We start from the raw sequence: 6,337 nt of genomic DNA on the forward strand, positions 1-6,337 counted from the left end.
GGTACAGGTCCTCCTCATCCTCACAGTCACTGGGGAGCTCAATACTCCTCCTTGGCTCCTACAGCCCTGAGCCCCCTCAGCTGCCTGACATAGCGCAGGCCCCTCCAGCCCCCTCCCTGGCAGTCTCCACCCTTAGCACCCCACACAGCCTCGCACCTCAGCGAGATTCACCAATAAGCATGTAGGAAACCTTCCCACTGGAAGACGGGGGAGGACTTAGATGTGCCCTTGCGAGGGGTGCCAGCCTGGTGTGGTGGGAGTGGGAGAGGGTGGACAGGCAAGCCCCTGGGCTGGTTTCCTAGAGATCCGAGACCCTGGGTTGGTCACCATGTTGTTTGGCTTCAGGCTCCCCATGGACAAATCTAGGGCAACAGATAGACTGGCTCAGTAAGCTCTTCTAAGGAAGACACTTTCTCAGGATAGAAGAGTATTTGGGGAAAACTGGGGACAACAGACCATTTTTATTGGGTCTTAGTTCTTCTGTGGATGGTTACTACAATGTGTTTGTGCTTCTCCAGTGCCTATTGTAACACCTCCTTGCATGGTAGGTAATGGATAAATGTGAGAGAATGAGAATCTCTGCTTTTTCACTAGGAAAATGTATGACTTTCCTCATGGAACAAAAGCTGAGACAGAAGCCAGAAGCTGTCATTTGATTCTATTTGTCTAGAGAGTTGTTTTATTTTTATTTTTATTTTTTAAAGATTTTATTTCTTTATTTGACAGAGAGAGACACAGCGAGAGAGGGAACACAAGCAGGGGGAGGGGGAGAGGGAGAAGCAGGCTTCCCGTGGAGCAGGGAGCCCGATGCGGGCCTCGATCCCAGGACCCCGGGATCATGACCTGAGTCGAAGACAGACGCTTAACGACTGAACCACCCAGGCGCCCCTGGAGAGTTGTTTTAAATGAGAGTGACTGGTACATTGCTGGTGGCTGTGTGTGTTGGTAAACCTTTTTGGAGGGCAGTTTAGTAATCTCTATGGAAAATCCCCAAATTCTGCATGTCTTTTATTTTTACCTATTGAAATTCTAAAGAAATTGTTTAGGAGGTATGATAAGGTTTAGTCACAAGATTTACCTCTGCAAGTGCTATTTATAAGGGAAAAAAGTTGAAAACAACCCATGTGGCCAACAATAGGAGAGGGGCTAAATTCTGGAACTTGTCTATATTGGAATTCTGTGTAGTCATTACAATTTCTTATTGAAGTATTTTTTTTACATGTAAAGGAAGTCATAATAAGTTATTGAGTCACGTTGCAAAATAGTATGTACCCTCTGGAAAATTCTTAGAACGAAAAATCTACATAGAGGCATATTTTGGGGGAGGGTAAGAACATTTGCATTTTATTTTATTTATTTATTTTTTTCATTTTAATTCAATTAATTAACATATTACGTATTATTGGTTTCAGAGGTAGAGGTCTAGGATTCATCAGTCTTATATAATACCCAGTGCTCATTACATCACATATACAGGCATATTTTTTGAATATCTGGCAGGGCCTTGCTACTCAAAGTGTGGTCCCTGGACCAGCAACCTGTGTGCCACCCAGGAGTTTGTGAGGAACCTAAAGCCTCTGCCCCTGCAGCCGCCAGGGTTTCCCGCGCACAGCCGCACGGCATCCGCTCTGACGCCATGGCTGTGTGTGGCACAGTGAGGGCTTTCTAGCTCTCCTTTCTGCTTATTTATCAGTGACAAATGGATATTATTGGCATGATGAAGAAAGGAGAGGCATGGAGGTTCTCTACAGAGCACATTGGTGGGCTTCATTGTCACAGAAACTTCCTTGGCTCTCTCCGTCTGAAAGGGGGGCAGGCCGGCCAGGTCATTGCAGTCTGGGCTCCTGCTGGGCACTCTCATTTTAAGCCTCATCCCTTCTTGGGTGCATTTCGCTCTTCCAGGTTGGTTCTTGGCTTAAGAAGTGGGGTTTTTCAGAACCACTGCTGGGACCCTCCTGCTTCCAGGGCATGAGGCCGAAGGCCCTCAGCACCCAGGGCCCCGGGCCCAGACAAGGCCCTTTTGCCGGCCTTCCTACCCTACTGCGTGGTCTTCCCATTAAGACTCGGGCTGGCTTGGTGGATTAGGTCATTTCTCTTCCAGTAAGCGAGTTGGCCACTTATGCATTCTCTTGTGGCACCATGGCCAGACACATTTCTCAGTCCTCTTCCGCTGGTGGGACAAGGCCAGGAACAGACCGTTTCCACCTTCCTTACGTCAATCTGTCAGGCTGTGGCAGGTGGCTCTCTGGGAAGGGCACGGCCGTCGGGCCCGGCTGTCCGGGAGACCGTCTGCCTCCAGCTCCAGTGACGTCAGGCAAAGGCTCCGCCTGCAGAGGAGAACAGCTGCCTCTCTGGAGTGTGATTCTTCCGGTCGGAGTCCCAAGACCTGTAATGAGAGCATGACAAGAGTTGGCGGCTCTCAGCGTGCATTTACATGGGGCGGGCGATGTTCTCCCAAGCTCTGAAACAAGCCAGAAGTTCATCCGCCTGGCAGAGGGGTAAGACCAAGCCCAGCCGTTTCTTCTAGTTGAGCAAAGAGGGACCTGGGTTTCTGTCCAGCTGGAGTTCTAGCAGCTGGTGACAGGAGAGTGGAGTTGCCAGCGCAAGTATTTGATTACAGCTTACAGTTTCCCATAATCAGAGTGACCGTGGTTTTTCAGACCCCAAGAAAGTGCGAACACCTGTTACCTGATCTCACTTACTTTCCTCTTTCTTTACTGAGCACTGATCTCCCTTCAGGCCTAGGGCTAACTTACGTGCATGCGTTTTGGGGAGGGCAGAGAGAATCAAGATGCCTAAGATGGGTTTGCACCTCAAGGAGCCCATCACATGGATGGAGGGGTCACACTGGCTGGATGGCCCCTGAGATCAGCTCTTCTCACACCTTTGCCCACATATCCCAGGGGATCCTGAGGGACGTGCAGATCCTGATCCGGGGGCTGGGCTCACGGTGCCAATGATGTGGCTGCTCCAAGGACACCCCAGCAAGGCCTGAGAAGACATCTGGGCTCACAAGCTCATTTTCAGAAAAGTCCACCCAGGAAAGGGGAGGCTCCATGCACACGGCTGTGATTGGAGGAGGGCTGATAGTGGAGGGTAGGTGGGGTCAAAGTTTCTCCCCTGCCCTCTCCTCCTCCATCCCTGTCACCCTGTCACTTCTCACGTGTAGCACTCTGCAGCTGGCAAATGCTCCTATGTGGCTCATGTCAGCCTGAGAGATTGTGGGGGATTTGCCCCCCTCAGCACTCGCGTGGCTTGTCCTTACCATTTACTCTAGGGACCTGGCCCTGCACCACAGTCCTCAGGGCAGGACGCATTATCCCACTGACTTCACCAGAGCAGAGCGCACGCAGAGGGGTGTACTATATTGTTCTAGCACTTTCCTGTATGTTCCCAAAGATGTCTGACAAGGGACGGCTGGGTGGCTCAGTTGGTTAAGCGTCTGCCTTCGGCTCAGTTCATGATCCTGGGGTCCTGGGATTGAGCCCCATGTCGGGCTCCCTGCTCAGCGGGGAGCCTGCTTCCCCCTCTGCCTGCCACTCCCCCTGCTTGTGCTCTCTCTCTCTCTCTGACAAATGAATAAAATCTTAAAAAAAAATAAATTTCTGTAAAAAAAAAATGTCTGACAAAACCAGAGGACATCAGGATTCCTTGGTGACTTTTCCTCTCTCCTCTCTGGGCTCTTTGTCTGTTGTTTCTCTCCCATCCCCATTTCTCACCACCCCTCACTGAGGACTCTGTGCCGGCCCTCAGGGTCCCAGCTCTCTGCTGACCCTTGCACAGCTTCATCAGTTCCTTAGATGATGGCTCACCTCAGGGCTGAGCGTTGTACTTCATTAAATACATGGTTCTAATGAGCCCCCCGTGTAATCGGCAACATTCATTACCCTGATAAATATGAGCCCTTGCAGCCTGCACATGACAGCACCATAATCCCGGAGCTCCTGTGAAAGGAACTTCCAGACATGTGTTCTTCCTCGCCTGCTGTGGCTCTTCACAGAGGTAAGGAGAGGTGGGAGCAGTGATTTCAACAGTCAATCTATTGATTGCTTGATAGAAATATCATTAGACCAGCCCCGTGGGGGGTCAGGATGAGGTGGAATTGGGAGGGATAAAGGATCAAGTCAGATGTGGAACTCTCCCCTCAAGGATACTCTTTGAGGGAGATGGAGAGTACGTGGCCGAAGGCAAGAAGCAGTGCCCATCTGGAGTGAGTCATCCTGACTGTGAGATCAAGAAAGGCTTCATGGAGGAGGCAGCATTTGAGATTTCATTGATGAGTTAGAATGGAATGGATGGAAGAAGAGATGGGAGAGGGCCCTGGAGAAGGGCTGGAACAAAGGCTCAGAGGCCTACAACTCACGCTGTGTTTAGAGAGTGCATGGACGCCAGGCCGTGGGCCTGTGTGACGGATGTGGTGGAAGATGAACCCGGGCTGAGAGTTCAGGGCCAGGCTCAGAATGTGTCCTGAAGGCAAGGCAGGGATGATGAAGATCAATAGGGTGCCTGTCTGGGCCCGAAAGGACCGGTGCAAGAGGGCACGTACGTGTTGAAGGAAGAAATGGTCAGACCTATATTTTAGTTAGCTTTTCTCAAAATGTGTTGGATCATAAAGGACCCCGTGATGAAACAGATCTAGAAAATGCTGCATGTCAATCAAATGTGTTTATCTGCTGCAGAACCTCTCATAGCCTTTTATCTAGTGAATCCTCATTAGAAAATGAGAAGAAGAGTTGGCAGTGAGTAGAGGGGTGGGTGAGGGGCACAGCCTTTTCCATTTACGTGGGACTTTGTGGGTCACTGAGCCAGAGAACACACTCCTGTGGGGCGCCTGCATGGCTCCGTCTGTTAAGCTTTTGCCTTCGGCTCAGGTCATGATCTCAGGGTCCTGGGATTGAGCCCCACATGGGACTCCCTGCTCAGCGGGGAGTCTGCTTCTCCCTCTGCCCCTCCCCTCACTCGCTCGCTCTTTCTCTGTCTCTCATAAATAAATAAAATTGTAAAAAAGAACACACTCTGTGAACTGCCACTCCCAGGGATAGTCCCTCCAAGCTGTTGGAGGGGAGCCTAAAAGGTCCTGGACCAAAGGTGGGAAGATGAAGGAGGGGTGAGGCGGGCATTGGGGGAGAGCCCAGAGCCTGTTCAGGACAGTGACCCTGGGGATGCTGGGGAGGTGAACAGTCAGTGGCCAGGGCAGGTTCCTCCCTGGGCTGACTCCTGGTCACTGTGTGCTTCCTGCCCCGTTGGTAGGCTGGGCATCTTGGAGTAAGGCAAGGAGGCTGGAAGACTGTGAGCTAGGGTGGGAGTACCAGAGCACCAGCCCCGCAAACCCAGGTGGAGACCCCATCCCGGCTGTTTCCTGTCTTTCTGGTGCGGGCTCTCCTCTCCCGGGAGGCAGAAGCAGCAGCTGCAGATCGCCCTGCCTGGGCCATACAGGGCGCCTCCCTATTAGGGTCCTAAACCTGCAGCACCAGAACAGCCTGTTGAGGGTCACCTCCCCTGGGTCCTCAGAGCCCGGAATGTTGGCAAACTGCTGTGCTCAAAGAGAGGCCTGCACCCCCAACTGATACTAATCTTGACCGTGTCTCTCCAAGCGGATAAAAGCCTCCCGGAGAGGCCCTGCTTTCATTCTCTGATCCCTGGTCCTCTCCTCCGGCCCCAGGCTTGCCCCATCCCAAGCTGTTCATCTTCCCCCTGTCACTGCTTCTCAGCGCACACAGGATTTCAGTCTTTCTAAGCCCCTCCGGTCTGCCATTCTGCACCACCAGAGGTGAAGAAGCAGGTGAGAGGTGGGGAGTGTGGGGGCGGGGCTGGGGAGTGTCCCGCGGCTGCCGAGAGAAAAGCGGGTGCTCCCGGCCTCCCGTCAGTAGGCAACCGCTCACCCTAGAGCCCTGGTCCCCGCGCCGATGCGCCTGATATTCCTGCCCACAACGTGTCCCGCACAGTTGCCATCCGTGTCCCCTGGCAGCCTTAGTCACTGCCCACGTTAACCGCTGCCTCGGGGCCTCGGGGCCTCGGGGCCCCCTGTGGGCGGGTCTTGACGCTGCGTCTCCACCCAGCCGAGCGGCCCCACGCTCGGTCAGCCCCGAGTGGCTTCTGTGCACATGTGGGTTTCCGCTCACATCCAGGCGCCCAGGCCAGGCGGCTCTGACCCGGCCTGAGCGCGCCCCTGCGTCCGTCCGTTCGGGCCCTGGCGCGGAACCTGCCTCGGCCAGCAGTGCCACCCTGGGGCGATGGCCTGGCCTCTCCCTGCAAGAGGCACGGAGGTAACCCATCAGGTCCCTGAGGCAAAGGGAAGGGGAGACCAAGGTGACATCTCAGGAGGGGCCTTGGGAAA

The 6,337-nt window shown here is 53.3% G+C and overlaps 1 long non-coding RNA gene across 1 annotated transcript; it reads right to left on the bottom strand.

The window, feature by feature from the left end:
- Positions 1-1,328: 1,328 nt before the first annotated feature.
- Positions 1,329-5,996, bottom strand: LOC141374700 (uncharacterized). Its single transcript, XR_012381783.1, has 2 exons — positions 5,883-5,996; positions 1,329-2,386 (listed from the first exon to the last, which is right to left on the bottom strand). It is a non-coding gene; the product is annotated as an uncharacterized lncRNA (long non-coding RNA).
- Between the last annotated feature and the right edge of the window lie 341 nt (positions 5,997-6,337).

Source organism: Callorhinus ursinus, unplaced genomic scaffold, assembly GCF_003265705.2.
Source record: "Callorhinus ursinus isolate GAN/ISIS: 27379988/994484 unplaced genomic scaffold, GSC_fseal_2.0 scaffold20, whole genome shotgun sequence".
Classification (NCBI taxonomy): Eukaryota; Metazoa; Chordata; class Mammalia; order Carnivora; family Otariidae; genus Callorhinus; species Callorhinus ursinus.